This window comes from Columba livia, chromosome 5, assembly GCF_036013475.1.
Source record: "Columba livia isolate bColLiv1 breed racing homer chromosome 5, bColLiv1.pat.W.v2, whole genome shotgun sequence".
Lineage (NCBI taxonomy): Eukaryota > Metazoa > Chordata > Aves > Columbiformes > Columbidae > Columba > Columba livia.
The window spans coordinates 34,827,904-34,850,216 of record NC_088606.1 but is presented as its reverse complement, the minus strand read 5'-3'; the positions used below and the strand labels follow the sequence as shown (position 1 = coordinate 34,850,216).

At 37.0% G+C, this 22,313-nt stretch overlaps 2 protein-coding genes across 4 annotated transcripts in view; one reads left to right on the top strand and one right to left on the bottom strand.

Annotated features, from left to right (window-relative positions):
• CHRM5 (cholinergic receptor muscarinic 5) overlaps nucleotides 1–16,616 on the bottom strand; it is a 58,153-nt gene extending 41,537 nt beyond the window's left edge. The window contains exon 1 of the mRNA XM_021287128.2: nucleotides 15,936–16,616. The gene's annotated coding sequence lies outside the window, so the exon portion shown is untranslated. The remainder of the gene's footprint in view (nucleotides 1–15,935) is intronic.
• Nucleotides 1–22,313, top strand: part of AVEN (apoptosis and caspase activation inhibitor) — a 101,117-nt gene that overhangs the window by 27,110 nt on the left and 51,694 nt on the right. The gene's annotated exons all lie outside the window — the stretch shown is intronic.

Below are 22,313 nucleotides of genomic sequence, written 5' to 3'. Positions count from 1 at the left end.
ACGTCTTATGTTCCTCTTGGTTTCTTTCCTTTATTATTTCAAGCTTCCAGTACTAGTCTCCAGTGCAAGCTGCTTTCTCCATCTTCCCTCCACATGCTCCATCAGAATACCCAAAATCCTACTCAGTTACCCAACAATATGAAGTGACAGGCCGCTGTTTTCAACTATGGTAGGGATAGTGGCATAGGTGAGGTTGTAGAAATATGCAAGATGGCACTTTTCAGTTCAGTGCAGTGTTGTACCTCATGCCTGTTAAACGAGACTTCTCTTGCAGTGAAAATCTGGCTTTTCACTCAGGAACAGAGGTTAGAGGACACTTAATTCAGCTGTCTTGTACATTGAGATGACATACAGAAGGTCACTGAGGATGGACTGTTTGATGTTTGGTTGTTAAATGTCTGCAGATGTTGCCAAAAATATGTACAAACTCTGATTTCTAGAAGCTTGTTGCTTGGCTAAATCAGGTCAGATTTTTTACATAATGAGGAGAGTGTATCTCTCATACAAAAACATTGTCCAGCCTGATTGGAAGTTACTGATTCAGGGAAGGGAAGTGGTTACAGTCTTTCAAAGGAAGAGCTTCCAAAGGCCTTTTTCCCCAGGTCTTTTCATGGTAGAAAAATGTTCCAGCTATTCTCTGACTTTTTTTTAAAAGGTGGTAACGAGGGGAGGGTGAGGAAAAGCTACCTGAAGCAGACAATTGACATGGAAAATTTCAGACTGAATACTTTAAAAAGCAGCTGAAAATAGTCTTAAGTAAGAACTGCCAGGTGCCTTTGATAGCAACTGATGTCACTAGCCTGACAGAGCTTAGGGCCTTAGGGCTTATTATGTTTGTGAGTAAGGTAGGTTGATAAACTGTGGTTTTCAAGTCAGTTTCTTTCCTTTTTTTTTTTTTTTTTTCCTTTCAATTAACCTTGAGTGTAGCAAAGCAAACTTTTCTGTATTACTTTTGATATCTAGCTGATGTAAACTACAAGTCCATTGGGAAGCCTTCAGGGAATATGTCTCAAACCAATTTAGTAAAAATGCTGTTGAAGCGTAAAGAACAAGAGAAGTGGAAATGATCGGATATCCTTACTTCCCTAGAAGAATCTTGCCATGTTTGAAGAGCTGTCTTTTTTTTGACTGATGGGGGTTAAGTGTCCCAAAATAGATTTAAGTCTTTCATTAGCTTTTTGGCTGTGAATAGATGCTTTAGGTTTAAAAATATGTTTTTAAAATCTCATTACAGAGCTGATCAAAATGTGTCCAGGGACCTGTTCACTTTCCTTTAAACATGGTTGGCATTACCAGTACAGCAGCCAAAAGCTGTCAACATACATGCATTGATAACAGTGTGCTGAATTACAGGATCTGATGATTATCAAGACTGAAAAATATAATTTTGGACACGAATTTTTTCCCATTGTTGTTTGTTTGTTTGTTTGTTTCGGCCATGGCTGAATAATTCTGATGGCCTTAAAGAGTAAGAAATAAATGCTGTGTAGTTCAAACAAAACTGGCAGAATGGTCTTGATATTGTAAGAATACATACAATTTCTGTAGGTATCTAGCACTCAAATGCAACAGGAAATGTGGAATAAAAATCGAAAGAAGGGTCACTGGAGCATAGTAGTAATGAACAGTTTGTATAGGAATTGTGAGGTAGCAGTTAATTTCTGTTCCCTAAAACCTGTTGGTTTGTGTTTTTAACATTTTGCTTTTGGTCCTCTCTGTTTGATTTTGAGGCATCTGTTCCAATGCATTGCTTCCCTTTTGTCACTTTCATGGTCAATACATACATGAGAATTAGCAATATACAGAAGACCATTGGCTGATTTGGAAAAGTTGAAGAGATAAGCTTGTGGAGCAAGGCTCATTTTAAAAATAGTTTTTCCTTCAACTTTTCCATCTCAAGTGTATACCAACAGAGAATTGGAAAAAAAATGAGTGAAGAGTAAAAGAGTTTTTCTTATTTTCTATACTAATTCTGCTCAAACAAAAAGAATGGCAATGTCAGGACATAGTTCAGATGCTAAAAAAGAATCCTTTGCATGCTGAAATTCAGTTTTCTTTACAGAACTGCCGAAGTCATTGTTCATTTGGATTACTGTGTATATCAGGGGTACCACTTTTCAGTGGTATTTGATTGCTAATTTCTACTACTTTTTTTGTTTTGTATGCCTGTTCTATGAAATTATTTATGTCCATATGTCTCCATAGAACTCTGTTTCTGCATCTGTTTCTTGTAATGTTGAAATATATAGACTAACAAAGAATTGTTGTTTATCGGCTCTGAAAGCATTATTGCTCTGTGCAAAAAAAATAGTGAAAAGAATTTTTAAATTCTTTTTTGCTTGTCTTTTTGATTATGTGTGGAACAGATGTGATTTCAACTAGTGCATCTTATTTGGTCAGAAATTCAGCAGATGCAAAACTTCATGTCCTTGCTGTTCACCAGGTGACATGAGCTCTGTGCAGAACATAGTGATGTTGGTTACTTCTTATTATTTATCAGCTCCTTTAAGATATTAGGACCATATTACTGGTCTTGAAAGATTACACTGTTAAAACTAAGGTTTGGTAATAGGCCACTTGAATATTCCCAGTATATGCGCTCCTGAAATTGTTTAGGGCATGTACTTTGTTACATCTTTCCCCATGTTCTCCTTGTTTTGCTGCCTCATTCCCTAAATGTTCTCTGATCTTCCTTGACATGCTCTCCTCTTCCACTTTTCCTTCTAGCCTCATTCCAGCACATCAGAACTTTCCTTTGTGATGGTTGTGTGGTAGATACCTTTTCCCATCTGTGGAAACTCTTTATCCAAGTGGTCTCATTTCTGTTTGCAGTTTTTAGTCATGGCAGTTATGCCCTGGGCACTCTGCATCTTTGGACTTGTTTATAGGCCCGACAGATGCTGCTGTTTTATATACCTGTAGGTATCTGAAATCAACAAAAATGCAACCTCTCCTGTTCTCCCTCTCTCCTCCTCAGCCAAAGTAACCTTGCTAAACAAACAGGAAAAAAAAAACCCTTTCACAATAAAGCTTTGCAGTAAAATCACAGGACTTGGCACCAGTGGAAGCTTGTTCTCCATCTGCTCAGTGCTTCCGCTTGAACTGTTCCTAACATTACAGAAATTCATATTTTTTGTTCTAATCAGACAAGCTGTCCTTTTTTTTTGTTTGTTTTTGAGCTGCACTAAAAATAGGAAGTGCCAGATTTTAAGTATTAATTACATTTTCTTGATAAATGTATTTTCCTGTAATAGGTAATCTGTATTCATTAAATATGCTTTCATATCTGTGCCTTTTTACCTCCTAAGTTTTGTCTAAAATGTAACCAGAACTGTATAATTGAATCATAGAATCATTTCGATTGGAAGAGACCCTGAGGATCATGGAGTCCAACCATAACCTAACTCTAGCCCTAAAACACATCCCTAAGAACCTTGTCTAAATGCCTTTTAAACACCTCCAGGGATGATGATGACTCCACCACTTCCCTGGGCAGCCTGTTCCAGTGCTCATCAACCCTTTCCATTAATAAATTTTTCCCAATATCCAACCTGAAACTCCCCTGGCACAACTTGAGGCCATTTCCTCTTGTCTTATCACTTGCTACTTGGGAGAAGAGACCAACCCCCTCCATGCTATAACCTCCTTTCAGGTAGTTCTAGACAGCAGTAAGGTCTCCTCTCAGCCTCCTTTTCTCCAGGCTAAACAGCCCCAGTTCCCTCAGCTGCTCCTCGTCAGAATGGTGCTTCAGGCCCCTCACCAGCTTTGTCACCCTCCTCTGCACTCTCTCCAGCACCTCAGTGTCTTTCTGGTAGTGAGGAGCCCAAAACTGAACACAATATTCAAGGTGGGTCCTCAGCAGTACCGAATACAGGGGGACAATCACTTCCCTAGTCCTGCTGATACAAGCCAGGATGCTGTTGGCCTTTTTGGCCACCTGGGCACACTCCTGGCTCATGTTCAGCTGGCTGTCAATCAACACCGCAAGATCCCTCTCTGCCAGGCAGCTTTCCAGCCAGCTTCCCCAAGCCTGTAGTGCTGCCTGGGGTTGTTGTGACCCAACTGCAGGACCTGGCACTTGGCCTTGTTGAACCTCATGCAATTGGCCTCAGCCCAACGATCCAGCCAGTCCAGATCCCTCTGTATGGCCATCCTACCCTCCAGCAGTTCAGCATTCCCACCCAACTTGGTGCCATCTGCAAACGTACTGAGGGTGCATTCAATCCCCTCATCCAGATCATTGAAAAAGAGATTAAACAGAACTGGCCCCAACACTGAGGCCTGGGGAACTCCACTCATGACCAGCTACCAAATGGATTTGGCTCTGTTCACCAGAACTCTTTGGCCCTGGCCATCTATCCAGTTCTTTATCCATCACAGAGTACACCCATCCAGGCCATGAGCTGCCAGCTTCTCCATGAGAATGCTGTGGGATATGGTGTCAAAGGCTTTACTGTAGTCTAAGTACTAGGTGGGTCACTTTGTCATAGGAGGAGATCAGTTTGGTCAAAAAGCACCTGCCTTTCATAAACCCATGTTGACTGGGCCTGATCGCTTGGTTTTCTTCTATGTACCATGTGATGTATAGAAAAATAATATGATTCCATTACTTGAATGCATATACATGTAGAATAACATTTCTTATTTTCATTTTAACATTCTGATATCTTAGAACTATGTGACCTTCTGTGTCAGTGACAATACAGCAAAACTAAGCAATAAAAGAAGAATCTGTAAGTTTTCATTGTTTCAGAGATTTGTATGCTTCATGATTTAAAACTGAATAAAGTAAGATTCGCAGACTAAAGGGGTTAAATTTTCTTCCTATTAAAATCAGTGTGGTAAGCTTTTTTCAGATTCTTTTAATTTTTCACACCTTGATTGCACTCATTTATTTGTTAAGTTCCAGATTTCTGCATCTAAAAGTTTTCTGACCAACATCCTTCTCTAATCCTGGGCCTAAATCTTTTGCTGTTACTAAGTATTGATGGTATTTCTGCTGAACTGTGTTTAAGTATGTTTTGGTTATGAAATCACTGATCAGTAAGTTTAAATGTGAAATGATTTGTCCTTATTCCTGTCTTGCTGTTGTCATGTCCACTGCTTGAATTTGTAGGCTTGGGAGCTAGATAAAAATGTCTACTCACCTAATTCACTGTTTCTCTTGTTTAATTACATCCTTTGTTTTTATAATACCCCTAAAACCGGTTCTACCTGATTAGGCCTCATGTTGGTCATCATGGTTTGTGCCACACCATCATCTCTGACTTTCCTGGCAGTGAAATCCCCTAAGCAAAATTGTTACTCCGGTGCTTGTACTCAGACAGTACAGTTAGTATTCCAGTCTTCATTTTCAAAATTCAGTATGTTCACTCCATTCCTGTTTCCTTTCTCCCATTTCTACTTCTTTTTACTTATTTTCTGCCTTTCCCAATTCGTTCAGGTTTTCCTTTTACTCCGTGAACTTTGTGATTTTCCTGGTTGCTGTGTATTAATTTTGATTGATTTTAATATTTTCTTTCGGATGCCTTTTCATACTTCTGATCCTGAATGACTGTTAAATCACCCGAATTAGACTGTGAAGATTTTTAGAGCAGGGTTAAACTGTTGTTGAATCACCCGATTTTGATTGTAAGGTTTTTAGAGCAGGAATTTTCTTTTGCTTGGCCATAAAATATAGGTTCTTTTGCAATAATGGTGTTAGTAGTTAGTACTTCTATGATAATATTAAAATATATTGATAGATTTGGAGGATCTATGCTTGTTTTAATTGTAGTACTTTTGTTTCATCTCTTAACATCCTACATCAGGGAAAGAAATAAAAAATAGAAATAGAAATGTTGTAAATTTCTATAAAACCAGAATTTTTTATTTGTGGTAAGAATGATAAAAGTATCGGGTGTAGCAGATTGGTTTAATTGCAGAAGCCAGACTTTTTACTGTTCTGTTTCTCATAAGGATAAATTCATACCTAATATCAGTTTCTAAACAAAGTAACTGTGGTAGGAATGTTCCCTTGTTCATTGATGGGTTCTCCAAAGCAGTGTTGAGATCGGACTGCACATGAACCATCATCAGAAGAGACTGACAGACCTGTTCTAGCAAGAGTCTCAGAAATGTGTTTGCAGGGACCAGTGCTGTTTCTAAACACTGGTTTTGGGGTGGAAAAAGGGCTGTGAAGCAGGGAGTGCTCTGAAGGACACAGAGTGCCTATTTCGTCCCTAATCTCAGTTGCAGCTCCTCTTTTCTTCTTATCCCCTTTGTGGTCCTGAAATTCTTCCTCACGTTTGCTACTGATGGCTTGTGCTCTCCTTGTCCTTCTCCTTTTAATGCTGAGTCACACCTGTTCATTTTGCTGTTGTTCTTGCCCTGATCTCATCCTGTTGGTCAGAGTTCCCAGTTCTTACATTCAGCTTCTATGCTTTCTCTTGATCCTTTCCCTACCCCGTATTTTTGTACTTGTCCAAATAATGTGTTGACTCCTCATCTGCGTTGTGTTTTCTTGCCTGTTGTTTGCTCTCTGCTCTCCTGGGAGCGGCCTATTTGGCATTTCTGACCGTTGTACAGGAAGATGGCTCTTCTAAGCACTTAAAGGATTTTTTTTTTTTTTCTTTCCCCCAAAGAGCTTATTTTATGTCTAGATTTGGGTAATTTTCTTGAAGAATGTCAAAGACATATTGAGCCTTGCCAAAGTCTTTGTTTCAAAGCAAGAGTTGTCTTAACTGTCTGTTCTACACTCAAGGGAACTCTTCCGTCCTGTTGTTGTGCTTTCTTGCAAACCGAACCCTGTGCATGTGTAAAATTGTGAACTAGAAATGCTTTTAATAAAAATTATGTTTGAGGGACAGAATAGGGTGGGAGTGGGGAGGAATTATCTTTTCTTTGGTTCTGACTCATTTTCAACCTTTACTGGAATGTGAATCAGATGACCTTCCTTTGACGGTACACACTCATCATCTCAGTTTATAAAGCGTGGTATTTCTGAATCTACTGCAGATAATTTGGGTTTTGAAACTGATCATACTCTCTCTGTTTCTTTTTAAGCTCTTGGTTGAAAACAGCCTGTGATAATGTGGTATTTTCTTCTTGAATATGTGCATGTGCTTCAACATGCAGAAAATGTGTCACTGTAGAGTGTGTATCAGCTAGCTACAAAATGTAAGGGGGCAACGTGGAAGAACTGATTCAAGATGGGAATGTTTTCATAGGTTGGTATCGTTCTACTGTTTGTTTTTGTTTTTGTTTTTTTTGTGTGTCATAAAACATTTGTGTCACAAAGCCAATTTGCAGATATTTATAGCAAAGAAATTTTCATTTGGGACACTTGGTTAACTTTCTTCTGGGAAAATGCTGGCAGAATGGAGATATTGGAAAGCTTAGTATTTTAAATTGACAGTTCAGTGGTAACGAGGTAAACTGGGTTAGGTTTTTCTGAGTCCAGGAAGTGCTAGGGGTTTAAGAGGACTAGTCCTGGAGTGGAAGTCTATACAATTTGTACTCTTTCAGGAAAAGATACACTGTTTGCAGTCTTCACCTTTCTGATGCCCAAGCAAGTGTAGCAAAGTGGTTATAGTGAAAAATGGCACTTGTGCTCTGGCTTCTTAACTGAAGGATTCTTGTTTGTGTTACTTTTTTTCCCCTGTAGGTATACTTTATGCTTCTGAAGTTGTTAGAAGACAAGAGTTCTGCACAACAAATGACAAATGTTGATTGGCTTTTGTAACATGAGATTTGCTTTGGGCTAACCCACTTCTTGACTGAAATGCTTAGACACAGAAATAAGAGTGACAGTAGCAAGACAGAAGTTATGCTGAACTGAAGAAGTAAACAGCCTTCCAAGGCAAAAAATGGTCAGAAAAGATGTTTTGAATTTCTCATGTAGATATATTTCGTAATGTATGTTGCTACCCGGTCTGACCGACTGGAAGACAGACTTGTTCTGAAGGCCAGTAACTACATCTCCCCTGACTATTTTGCTGTCTGCACAGGCCTTTGTGGTGATGTGTCTGTGGGCACAGGCGTGCGTGGGAACTATTAGTTTGAAATAGACTGACTGTGAATTGAGGCAGCTTGCCCAGACAAATAATTATAGGTCAGTCTAAAGACATCTTTACTGTATTTTGTTCATTATCTAGGTTTTCTGCATAATACTACACGTCATTTTGGAGTATAAGTCATCCATCAACCACAAAAAAAAAAATCTGACGTTAAAGTCCTCATAGTCTGGGACCGTCAGCATTGCCAACTGTCACAGGACTCTGCACAATACTTCAGAGACTACTATCTTGATCAGTCATCTGAAAAATCAACAAAGCCCGCTCTTTCTCACCTTCTGTTGCACACAGAGAGCAAGTCATAGGTGCTGGTTAATTATTCCAGAAACCTTCCTTACGGCCTGGAGTGTTCATTCTCTCTCTGTTCATTCTCTCTCTTGGTCTTTCTCTTCGGTTTTAGACATGGTTAAGTTTTGTACGCTTTCCTTTTATCTTCTTATGTTGAAATGCATGCTTTTCCTTTTAAGAAAAACAGTATATTTGCTGCACCTTTCAGGTGCCCTTTTCAGGAGTGCATTACCACTAGGGCAAAAACTGACAAGGAGTTCTATCCAGCACTTACTGGTGGGTTTGTTTGATCTGTGTTTGAAAGGGGCATGGTACCACTGGGACAAAAATGAGAGTGGAAGGTGTTTGCATGTTCCCTTTCATTTTATGGTGTCACCTGTCACTTCGGATGAGAGTGGGTGCAAAAAATAACTTGTGTAGAGTGGAGAAACTGAGTTTTACCCCAAGTAACAGAATATTTTCATTTGTCCAAAAATGGGCAGGCTAATGCAGCTTGCTCCAGCTGCAAAAACTGGACTTGTATTGACTTTCCCTGCTCTCACATATTAAATACCAGAAAAAAAATAACTGTAGCTGTTACCAGGCACATTTGTGAATTGGCTTCAAGTGATGACATTTTTCATCTCTAAGTAGTTTCATATGTAATTATTAATTGCTTTAGTCATCATGTCAGTCACTACTAAAACATGAATTTTGATGAAAGGAACTATAATTTGTTTTGGATTTTCTCTTCCTTTTGTACATTTTTAGAAGGAACCTAGTGGATGTCTGTGTTTTGTTTCTTGCATGTCCCTGCTTCTCTTGCTTTTATGGAGTGATCTGTTTTGTTGTTCTGTTTGTTATGCAGCTGTGGAGTTCTTATCAATAAAAAATGTGGTGAATTTGTAGTTACTTTATGTTTTGCTTCTGCTCTTGATAATAAGTTAAGAACACCTCCCTTCTTCTGAAGAAATGAGTTTGGAAGTGATATTATAGATTTGGCCCATCACCAGACATGGATCTGGTTGCCTGATTTGACTGCATGAATGGTGCAAAAGAGTTGGCAGGAACATGAAATGGAACAGTTGGTGAGAAGGGAAAGATCTTGGGGAATCATGGAAACACCAGGATTGGTATTGGTATTAGCAAGGGAAGAAGCAAGAGTTCCTTTTTCTGTAGTAGCATGCGTAGGTATTGGATTAAATTGGATTAAATACAGATGCCTGCTTCTGATTTATCTTAATATATATTTGCAGTTAGAATATTGACAGCAAGTAAATTTTCTAATGCAAGTAAGAGTCTATGATATCTCTTGCTTTAAATTTTCTATTCTGTAACTCCATGTGATTGTCTGCCCTTTCTTTTACATTTCTTTTGGTTGTTCACTTCATAATGCCTTATTGTTTGCTTACTCTTATTTTTATATATCCTCTTTCTATCCCACTGACAACTGTCTTTCTCCTAGTTGTATTTGAATACGAAAAAAGAGGAGGGGGGGGAGAGAAAGAAGGAAGAATAGAAATCTCTGAGAAGAAAAAACTAGTCACTTAGAGGAAAATTGCCTGCAAGTATGAGATGACTAAATTAACTTGTAGAAATGTAATCTGAAAGCATCAGGTTTCATACTTGCAACTTAAAAGTACACTTTAACTTGTCAAAGAAAATTGATCTTTATAAATATCTCTGTGCAAAGTAACATTTAACTAGAGACAAAGCATTTTAAAGTCTCCAAAGTGTTTGACTTGGCCATGTTATCTTTGCATTTAAAAAAAACCTCAACAACATCAAAACAACAACAAACCTCCTAGTGATTATTTGTGTTTAGTGCCTGTACTTCAAAATGGTTTATCTCTAACTGTTCATCTGAACTTTCACGATTTTCTTTTGGCTGTTCATTTGTTAATAGTAGAGTCCTATAATGGTTCTTGAGGTTTATTTTTTTGCAAACCTTTCTACTTCAAAGTATTTTAACATACTAACGTTTTCTACTGCTGCAATGATTATAGGAAACTGAGGAAGCAAACAGTGGAACCCTCTTGGGAAGCAAAATTGGAGTATGAATTAAAGACCTGTGTTTACAAACTTGCTCAGTAGAGTGAAAGAATATTTATGGTCTAAACTTTAGCATGAATAAAAAACACCCCGGAGGACATTTTTTAATTTTAAAAAGTTGCAGAGAGGTGTAATAATTTTGACCTCACAACTGTAAATGCTTTATGGCGGTGACAGATGCTATAGAAAATGTGGGGTTTTTTGTGAGTATCTAGAATAAAGTAATCTGAGCTGTTTTCCTGGAGTCTGTCAATCTCCCAGCCTGGTTGTAAATTGAAATTATTTCATTCAAAAAAGACTAGTGGAATAAGCTACAAAAATAATTCACTGAGCAGGCTATACTATATGATAAAAGCTGCTGTAATGCATATTTGAAAACTGAGGCATTGAACAACTACACTAAAAATGTAATTTCATGTGATTAGAATTCTTTTGATCAAGAAAGGAAAACACAGTAGATTAATCCAGGGAGAATATAACATGGACAAGATATATTTTGGTGACAGTGATAGTGCACTCCTACGATATCAGTCAGGAAGAGATGACGTCCACATAATGGCATTAGGGATGATTTATCTAATTTACATTATAATAGGTAAAATAATTATTGAACAGCCTATTATAGAGAGTATGCACACGTGTTTAAGAAAATGACTTTTTCTAGAGTCTGTTTTTCTGTATCTGAGTTCTGACAGCTTGGTACTTCTAAACTTGAAAATGGTTCCATTTCCTCCTCTCCTTGCAACACTTTCAGATCTGTGTAATTTTAATAGTTAGGTGACACATTTGCTGTTATTTGCTTTTAGACCTTAGAGGTAAAACACTACCAACAAACATCTTTGAATGTTTCCTTCATTTTTTAACTTGAAAACATGAAATAGCAAACATAATAAAAATCTGTTTCAGTAAGGTTTGGGGCAAACTGGAAGTAAAACTTGCTGTTGTTTCATTCCCCAGCTCAAATCCCCTACTAACTTTGAGAACAGTGGAGCAGGTTCTCTCCGGTAAGTGACCGTACATGGAAGGCTAACTCCAGCATAACCAGTAAAATTCATAGATCACAATGCCAAAGAAACAGTTTGTGATCAGGTGGACTTTGCTGGATAACATGAGCAGTCATAACAAAGAAAGTTATGAACTAGTTATTGGTTGAATTAGGGCATGTCTTCAATATAGCTACAGTCAAAAGCTATTGTCAGCCTTAATTAAACAATTTCAGTGACAGGGAATCCCTCAGAGTTCTTAGAATGTTGTTCCACTGGGCTCTTGGTTTGATCTGATGTGCTGTTACCTTCACTGTTACGAGTGTTCATCTTGATTTGCCTCTAGTTCTCTTTGGGCTGAGGTTTGCAGAGAGTTTGCAGATAAAACAGACAAATGACATTAAACTCAGCGCAGATGAAGATTAAATGATGTGCATGTGGGGGAAGCAGTCCCCTATCACATTTAAAGACATCTGAGGTGGTTGTTACTACACACTAGTTGAAAGCAAATGAACCCTCGAAATTAGGAAAAGAGCAGAAAACACATCACGGTGTCACTATATAAATCAGTGACACAGGCACATTGTGTAACTCATTCGGACCTCAGAGACTCCACAAGGAATCAGTTGTACTGAAAAGGTACAGCAAAGTCCAGCAAGACAACTAAAAGTGTGGAAGAATTTACATATGAAGCATGGCTGAGGATGGTATGAGTAGAGTGGAATAGAGGACTTCAGCCTCAAAGACAGATGACTGGGAACAGTATGGTGTAGCTGTCTGTAAAATCATGGAAGGGCGGATATGGTGAATAAGAAATTATTATTCTCTCTTCTAGTGCAAGAAGAAGGGAGTATTGGGTGAAGCTGGCTGGTAGCAAATTCCAAAGAAAGAAAGAAAGAAATTTTTGATGTAACTCATAATTATATATGGAAGATTGTCGTGGGATCTTGTGGAAGCTTAAATTTTGTGCAGGTTTAAAAAACAACTGGAAAAATACTTCAAAGGTTATCTTATAAACAAGACATCATCTCTGGCTCGAAAAATCCCTGAACTGCAAATAGCTAGAGGCTGGCAGAATATTTCTGAGGAAGTGTCCCTGTGCATGTGCCCTGTTCTCTGGCTTCCCTAAACATACACTGGTAGGCACCGTTTTGCCAGAGTTGGGGCTGTATGGAGCCTCTGATTCAATCTGGTGTGACCTTTTCCAAGTGATGTGCTTCTTTCTTCCTTGTTTGTAATTGACAGAATTGATAAGTTAATATTTAAATTTTGAGATTGTGTCAGTTCAAAACTGTTGGAAGGTATTAAGGTCCTGTAAGGGATTCATTTTTCTGTGAATTTAAGAGTTTCAGCAATCCTGATGACTTCAGCGCTGTTTGATATGTAAGTGTACAGTAGGGGGGAAGCGAGTTCACTTCCTTGTAAAGCATCAATACTACTCAGTGGGGCAGACTATACAAATGTGTGTTTTTTAGTATCTCATTATTGCAGGGATATTGAAGAAGTCCAAAGAATGTCTTTCTTCAACACTGAAAAAATGCTATTCAATAGAATGAGAGGTAAATGTAGGCATGTGCCGTTTTGCTAAGCAGATGTGCTCTCTCTTTAGGCAATTGACAATAGTTATTCTGTGGTGTGGTTTACTCATTTCACACATACGACCAACTTAATACAGAGAGGAAATGAAAAGATATCCTTGTCAGGTGCTTAGTAATCCTTGAACAACTGATTATGATGAAGGTGGAAGATAAATATTGACTCGCTGATTTCAGCCAAGGTAATTTTACATAATTACATGTTTTGGAAAACATTCAGTGATATACGTATTTCTAGTTGCAGAGAGGTTTAGGTTTTGGACCTTGGTAAATGAACTGTTCACTTTTCTTAGTGAATCTGAATTCTTTGAAGATAAGTGAGAGGAATTATGCACTTAAAAGAAAAATAACATTTATCATGATGACTTAAATTAAAAATTAATAATGAATACATCTGAAAAAAACCTACCTTTTCTTTTAAAAATATTACGGAGTTGTATCAAGTCTTTTAAAAAATATTAGTTGTATCCAGTTCTCCTTCCTACAAGCAAGCTTTCCACTTGTTCTTAGCCCTCTCATATTTTCAACATAGAGCTTAAAAAGTCGTAACTGCAGCTCTCAATTTAGAAGTTTCTGAAACACTGAGTTTTGAGTAAGCTTTTTGAGAGCTTCATTGGATAATAGCCTGATTGTTCTTAAATAGGCATGTTGGCTAGCTGTCATGTTTGGGTTATGGGGTGTGTCAGTTTTGTTTTTGTTTTTATTTTGTTTTGCTTCTTTTTAAAGCCATGATAAACCATATCTTATGTAAAAGAGAAGCCAAAACACTCATGCATAATGTCCACGGCAAGGAAGCTTTTCCAGTGTGAGAGCAGTAACTGGAGAATCAAAACTTGAATTAACATTCTTATTTTTCTCTCTTTTACTTCCAACTCTGGACCTGATTCAACAGATACAAAGCTGTCTTCTGAAATCAGCTGATAAAGGCTGTATTAGGCTTGCTGCTTATTACAAGTGTTACTGAGTTGCAGTGGGCTTTGATGGTTCAAGTTATGGAAATCTTGAACTGGTGCCGTTGAAACTTATAGCCATATTGTTTTCTTTTGTGTTGTGCAGAACCTACTTTTTAACTGAATTTTTTTGCCTGGTATATTAGGTGATAAAGTATCAGCGTGTGTTGTATGGGAGCAGCAAGCAGGCAGGAAGAGCTCAGACTGGGTCAATGGTAATATGTGAAGTGAGGCACAGGAAAAAAAGGTTGAGGGATGTGTGAGCGGTTGTGAAGAGAGCAGTTGGAGCTACTTATAAAAGAAAAGGACAGAAACTGGGGAAACTTAGAGTGTGCAGGAACCTGTCACTAACAAAATGGTTGAGTTATGGGTGTGCTCACAAAAATTCCCATCAAATTTTCATCAAATACAGAAAGTGGAAAAGGATTAGAATAATGGAAACTTCTTTGCCTGTATTAAGCAGAAGAGTTAAGCGTGAATGTTTAGAGAATATGAAACATTTTCCACCCTCCACCCCCCGTCATGGCAGTCAAGAGAGGGATCTTGTAGGAGGAATTTTAAATGTATTAACTATTCTACAGTAATATGCATGAGATGACCCCTCTCATGCAGAAGTAGTTTCACATACATTAGCTGGTAGGAATGCCATTATTTTGGGAGTGTGTCGTTGACTCTTAATGTCGGACACGGCTCAGTGTATTATCACCTTCTGGTTTTTAGTCTCGTGGTATTCTGTCAGTCTTTGGCAAGTAAGTTTAATCTTCTAGCACTTGGTAGAATTCATAAACATGTTGTGCATAAGTGAACGGTTCAAAAGAGGTGTTTGTGAATGGCAAATGAGTCTGTCTTTAGCAAGCATCAGGCAAGAGAGAGGTTGTTTCAGTAAGTTAGCAAACATAAAAACAAAACAACAGGAAAAGGATGGATGGATTCATTAAATAAGAACAACGTGCTAAATAGAAATGAGAGAGATGATATAGAGGGAAGTAAAGATATTTAAAACAATGTTGGAAAAAAATATTACATCTTAGTAAACAGAAAAAAAAAATGGTGTGAAACCAGTAAAAGACAGTAGGAGCAAAGATGTAGGTTTCCAAACCTTACATGACATACAAAATTGACCTATGTGATACTATAAAATGGTCTGTAAAACAGTGTATGACTATTTTATGCTTTTCAGTTTCAAGGGGTGTGGGGTTTTGTGTGTGTGTGAGCACAGATACCTTCATCTGACTTGTAAGTGTAGTTTTCTGAATAACAGATATTGTGGGTTATTTTGATTTGTTTTTCCAAGCCCTATTAGATGTTAGAATCTAATTTTAAATTTTTTGCATGCTATTTCCATGTAGAATTAATGTCTATGTGGCTTATGTAGTGGATGCTGCAAATAATTGAAATAACTGAGGTGACCTGCACCTTTTTTATAGTTTTACTGGGGCACTGATGTCCAGTGTTCTTTTTGAAACTCTGTACACAGCACTTTGGGGGTGTATTAACACATTGCTATTTTTTTAGTGTGCTGTACTTTACCTTTCATAAATAACTAATCAACACTTCTAGCTTCATTTAATATCCTTTTATATAAATATTAGCCTATAATAAAAGATATCCTTTTACATTTACTGCTGTTGTGCAAAGTGTTGTTAGCTTTGCCAGATTAAACAGATAATGAAGTGCAGTAATTGTTTTTTGTAATATTAACAGGAGCATGGCTTTTTATAAATTTCTTTTTTCTTAATCATGCATGTAAGTGTATATTAAAATATTTTTAAGGATTTAAATGTTAGGAAATATTTCACTCCAGTAAAAGTCAAGAGAGAAAGCATTTAATAGTTTTCCTTTGAATAACCTTAGTATCAAAAGAGAGCTGTTATTTGAGCAGTATAGAAAATCTAAGAACATCAAATATTTGTCATAAAAGGATTTAAACTTTGGTATCAAGATAAAGAAATATAAATTCATTGAGTTATTGTCCATACATTAAAGTGCATAATGTGATAAATAATTAAAGCAGTATATGGAATAAAAACTTACCTAGGAGGTACTTGATTGAAGCTTTATCTGTGCTCTGTCAGAATATACTGAGACTCACTCAGCAGATAGGAAGCTTTTTTCTATTTGAAATGCATTGTGCACTCTCGTCTTGTGATTTCTTTTTCCACAGCGTCTTGTTGTTCACTGCTGCTTCGTCTTGTGGTATTGGTAGTTTCTAGTTTATTTCCAGGTATCTCCAATATCTGATTTCTTCCACATTCAGCATTTTTGTTTATTCTGCCCTAATCAGGTAATAGAAAAGAACCTGTGAACTTCACATCTTCCCCCCCACACCTCAAAAAAGGACAAAAAAAAAAAAAAAGGAAAATACATCGACCCCAGCTAACTCAAGTATTTGGCAAACATTTAAAAAATAATTTAAAGATTTAGTATCCAGTAAATTCCATCTGTTTTCTCTAGCTATTCCAACACTGAAAAGTTACTTCCCTACACATTTTGGTAGCTTCCACGTTTTAGATTTTTGTAGGAAATATGCAGGGTCTGTAGATATCAGGTCTTGACTTTTAACCCATGCAACGTTATTCTGTGAAGGAAGATGGTCTGCCTCTCTCAGCTCCTTATGCTTCTGTCAGACACAGATGTGAAGTGCTGCTTTAGAGCAGAGGGAAAAAAAATCCCAAAGGGTGTAGTGTTTTGTCATCTCTCAGGACAGTGAGCACGCATGGCATCAATGAGTAGCAGATATGAGCTATTCAAACCAGTCACTGAACTGACAAGATGACGCTTTCATACATAACAGACCCATTAATTATTTCTTCTGACGGACAGCAGTGTCTACTAGAAGAAAAACACAGCAGATGATAATACTAGGTTTGATAGGTGCTTGGTATTTGAACAGCTTGTCATCAAGAAAAGAATCCAGGAAAAAAATGCTGTTTTGGGATATAATCAGGTAAATCGGACCAGAGTTGTTTTGACATGATAGATGTCATGTATAGGGTTAAAAATCCATTCAGGTTAAGGTCAATTCATAGCTAGCTTTTTATCAAAAAGATGTTCCAAACGATTTGCATTCAAAATTGTGGTTTGTGTTTTGCTTTGTGTAGCCTCTCATTTGGGGAACCTGGCTGTAATCTTGTGGTGTTTCATTTATAACTTAATGTGCAGATTAACCCTATGCATTCATGGGGATTTTGTCTTTTATTATCTTTTTTTCTTTTTTTTTTTTCCTTACTCCTCTTTTCCTCTGCACAAAGAAACCTTAATAATCTTAATATTTTATAAAAATGTTTTTCAAGGGACTTTGTGTATGAAGACGGTGTTCGAACTCATTACACACTTTGTATCAAACAAAGGCTTTCTGACTCACAAATCCATTTATAATTAATTTAGAAACTGAAATTGTTTGATTTAATGTTAATTAACTGTTCTTTGAGGGTAACATGTAGAAAATAATATATATTAAAAACTCTCTTTAATTAGCATAAACCCTTCATAAATCTGTCCTAAAATATGAGGGCTAAAATCTTCTTTCGCTGTAGCAGTGTTGTTAGGGGCAACATATGCTGATTGTGGGGAAAAGAATGCAACACTTCGAACTTTTCCTTAGAATATAGTTTCATTTTTTTTCCCCTTGGAGCCTTATTTACTGAATTTTTCAATTTATTGAGAAGAAAATGTTTACCATTTATTTATTTCTTTTTTTGCCTTCTGTGCATTGAAGGTGGTGAAGAGATAAAATGATGAAAGAACTGGGGTGAAACACGAACCACACCAAAAAGATGGTGGGAGAAGGGGCTAGTTCTACAGGTTTGTACTTATTTGCTCAAAGTATGAAGAACCTCTCTCATAATTTGCCCTAGTCTTGTTTCATTGAAACAGCAATGTTGTCTTCATCTTCCTTATTATGAAATGATGGAGAGCATCTGGATAAAGCTTTTTTTTTTGTTTATCCAGTCGATAATGATGAGTACAGTTATGCCCTTATACCACATCAAATAACTTTTGAAATACCTTTGGCCTCTAGCTTGCATCTGATCTAGCTCCAGACCAAATCCAAGATGAGCAGCATATGATGGCTGTAACTTTAAATGTAGGTTGTCAGTCTTGTGTCTTTAGATAAGGACTTGAGTTGCCAAGGATACAATGGGTACATGATGTAAAGTCCATGCTGAAAGTACTGGAATGAGGCATACTTTCTGAAAGATATTAACACTTGCTGTCTCATGATTTCTGTTTTCAAGCATACAATGCATATCTGGAGTTGCTAGCCTAATCTGAACTGAGACTGCCCTAAATTTATTAGTGTTTCATAAAGGTGCTGATTCTTTTGAAGCCCTTCCACGTAACTGGAATCTGACAAGGCACAAGCTTTGTGTGTGTAGCAATAACTGTTGTACAGTTTGTATTCTTAGATTGTGAGACCGCATCTGGAATATTGTGTCCAGTTCTGGGCCCCTCAGTTCCAGAAGGACGGGGAACTGCTGGAGAGAGTCCAGTGCAGGGCAACAAAGATGATTAAGGGAGTGGAGCATCTCTCTTATGAGGAAAGGCTGAGGGAGCTGGGTCTCTTTAGCTTGGAGAAGAGGAGACTGAGGGGTGACCTTATTAATGTTTATAAATATGTAAAGGGTGAGTGTCACAAGGATGGAGCCAGGCTCTTCTCGGTGACAATGGGCAATGGGTACAAACTGGAACACAAGAGGTTCCACTTAAATATGAGAAGAAACTTCTTCTCAGTGAGGGTAACAGAGCACTGGAACAGGCTGCCCAGGGGGGTTGTGGAGTCTCCTACTCTGGAGATGTTCAAAACCCACCTGGACACATTCCTGTGTATCCTCATCTAAGTGTTCCTGCTCCGGCAGGGGGATTGGACTAGATGATCTTTCGAGGTCCCTTCCAATCCCTAACATTCTGTGATTCTGTGATAATCTTTCAGAAGACAAAGAACAAACACTAGCCTCAGTCTGCTTTTCCCTTGTGAATCCAAAAATAGGACATTCAAGTAACTATTCTGTGATTATCCCTAAAAGAAGTCCTGAAATGCAAAATAATTGAACCTTTTTTAATATGCACTTGTGCTTGAGCGCACACATATATGTATAAAAAGCACATTTTTTCCCTTTTCTTAACTAGAGAAGCTGAGTTATTTGTATGTTACCATCGAAAGTATTCTGCTATCTCAAACCTGGAGATGAGGGTAAACTTGGATAAAGCAGCATGTTGAAGTTTAGGGGATGCCAGCGTTTCTGACATCTTAATGTGCAACCTGAGCCTAAGATAGGAGATCATTTGTGTTAAGAATTCAAACTTTTAAAACAAAGCCTGTTAAAATTTTCAACCTTGAATACAGGACAAAGAAGAGGAATTGTATTTTTAGCATGATGTTCTGAAAATATATTCTCTTTGGTCAGGCTACAACAAGAATAACCTATATATATGAGCTGTGTAACTAAAGGGGATAAACAAAGTCTCTAGTGGGCAATATTGCTGGTATGTCTGAAGTAGCAAAAGCTTCAGGCATGCACAGCAATAAACTCCATAGGTCCTATAGGCTGTCTTGTGACTGGATGTCTGCTGTGTGACAGTCAGCATTGCAGCATGTGATTAATTCTTGCAGTTAGTTATCTCGCACTCACAAAATGGCGTGATGCAGGATTTTGTGTCTGTAAGTATTGTCAGTTGACATGAAGTTTTCATACCTCTAAAGCAGGAGTAAGGAATCACAGGGGACTGGCTGCATCCCTCTGCTCCCTTTCAATTGGGTCACAGACATGTTTTTTGCATCACTTTCTGATAACAGAAAAGCTCGACGAACTTTCATTGCAATCTCAGTGAGATTTTATATTTACAGTGTCAAAGCTGATAGCCTTGCAAATAGTTTTAAACTGTTTACTAATGCCTGTGTTAGTCCATTATTAATAATTATGGTTTAATTAAGTCTAGAAGGCCAAGTGTTACCCCAACTGTATGAAAGTAATTTGTCAAGTGTATTGGGAAAAACATTTTTCTAATAAAACTGAGTGATCAGTAAAGCCATACCTCCGTGAAGTGTTCCTACAAATCATAAATGTGTGTGGTAACCACTAATGTTAGTACTGCAAATAAATTTGAAAGAAATTTAAAGAAGACATAATGTTAGAGAACACGTCTGAGTATTTTCCTTTCTGAGAATTTGATCAAGTATTTATCATTTATCTAACCAACAGCTATGCACATGGAAATCCCATTTTTACCATTTTTCTGAACGTTGTCATTTGGCTTATAGATCTGTGTGATTACTTGTTTCAAGCAAGTTGATAACTGTACTAGTTGCTTTTCAGAGAAAACTGGTGTATTTATTAGAAATTTTGAATTGCTGAAGAGCTGATGTTTTGAAGAAAATATCATCATTATTGCCACTTCTTTTGTTGCCTGAAAGTAGTTCTTGCTTTTGTGAACAAAATTATTTTTCTACTTACTCTTCAGCCTTGTTCTTTCTTCAGTTTTTTTTTCTTGCGGGGGGGAGGGTTTGTTGTGACCTCATATCAATAATGATTTGTTATTGCAGATTAAATCTCTTACTTCAGTGGAATATCTCCCAGCTAAATTAAATGTATCTGCAAAACTGTAATTTTCAGTGATCAATATAGAATACATTGTACATTTCTTAAAGAAAAATCAATAAATGTCTATATAAATGAAAACAGTCTTCAAAGTTTTAAAATTTTGCAATCAATCATATAATTAACACTGAGTAATTTTTGACTTAAACTTAAAAACATGACAACCTGATTCTTAAAATTATTTTGAATTTATCAGGAATATCTGCTAGCTCTCAGTTAAAATAGATACTTTTGCATTTCCTAGAATGAGACTATTCCTCATATAATGAGCCTTCCGTGTAGTCTGAAAACTGATTTAGAACAACAAACTCAAAAGAGAAGTGGATTGAGATAGCTTAGACGAAAATGAGTTTTTTTTACCTAGGAAATGAGTGAATGGAAGTACTTAGTACAACTCTTATCATGTCAGACATCTGAGGGCTTTTGTGTTGCCTAGAATTTAGTTGTGGCATCAAGTTTAGACTTCAGACGAAGTGGCTTTAATGTGAAATCCTTTGAGAAGAAAGACGATTTGTTTCCCGCTTTTCTCGTGGAAGTGCAACTAGTATATGTATTTGGACAGAAAGCTTTAGTAAAAATCTGTAATAATGATGATTTAACATTTCTAAGATTGTTGTTTGCTACTAATATTTTGTTGGAAATTTTATTCAGGGAAATTTTACTAGAGTAATACTTGCAATTTAGCTAGAAAATGTTTATGGAGAAAGGTACCAAGTGTGCTGGCACAGGTTTTAATTAATGTGGTTTATAAATTATACTTCATGTGTTTTTATGCATTAAAAAGTGACAGCCTTGCGATGTTATTTCCCATTATTTTAATATTGGAAGCATCTGAAGATTTCTGCTTTTGTCTAACACAGTGTTAGGGAAAGTAATGACTGTTTCACAAACATATGGGCTTCTATTATATTTTTAATCACATTTTATTAATGGCCCAGTATTTGTGAACGTGCTGTCTTTGATTCAGTCAAATTACTAAACTATAAACATCAGTAACAAATTATGAAACCATAGAAAAATAGAACAGTTTTACATAATTGTGGTTTAACCTATGATATCTGATGAATACATGCTCATCATGTCCAGATATCTTTCAACTGACTTTATTTTTGTAACTATTGATATGTGCATGCACCAGATGGATTACGACCTTGGATTGAATTTTACACTAATGTGGAACCTCTCTCATCGTACCTGTGTGAAAGGGAAGTTTTGCAGTTAATTTTTTTCATGTAAAGGTCAGGAGTGGTAATGTGGTGACCACAAATTTCTGAAGAGTTTGTGTGTCAACGATTTTTAAGTTTTGCTTATGTGCACTCTTCCTCTTTCTCTCCCAACTTGATCATTCCAGTTGCCATAACAACTTCATAATAGCAGCACATTTCCTGCTGTAGTTAAGGTTGTGTCAGCACTTCCATTATAAGCTACTGTTTTCAGGCATTTGTAGTTTTTCCACAGGCTTAAAAATTACATACAGTAAGCCTATGTAATTGGTTTTAATGTACAGTACCAACTTTTTGAAAGCTGCTCTTGTCTGTCTGATCTGTGACCACATGTATAAAATAATGCATTGTTTTAAGTGGGTTTTTTTCATTTTTACTGAGAAGTAGCAAAATATTTTTAGTTTAAAACTAATTTTGACTGGTTCCCATCTGCCAGAGGTATGAAAATCAACATGTTCTTTGCTCTACTGCAATGCTCTGTCATGCCTGTATCCAGTTAGACCCATCTGTTCCTGTTAGTTAAAAGGTTCATGTGAACATGGTGCTTCTCTGGCAAGTAAGAAAAAATAAACTTTTTAATAAGAGAATTT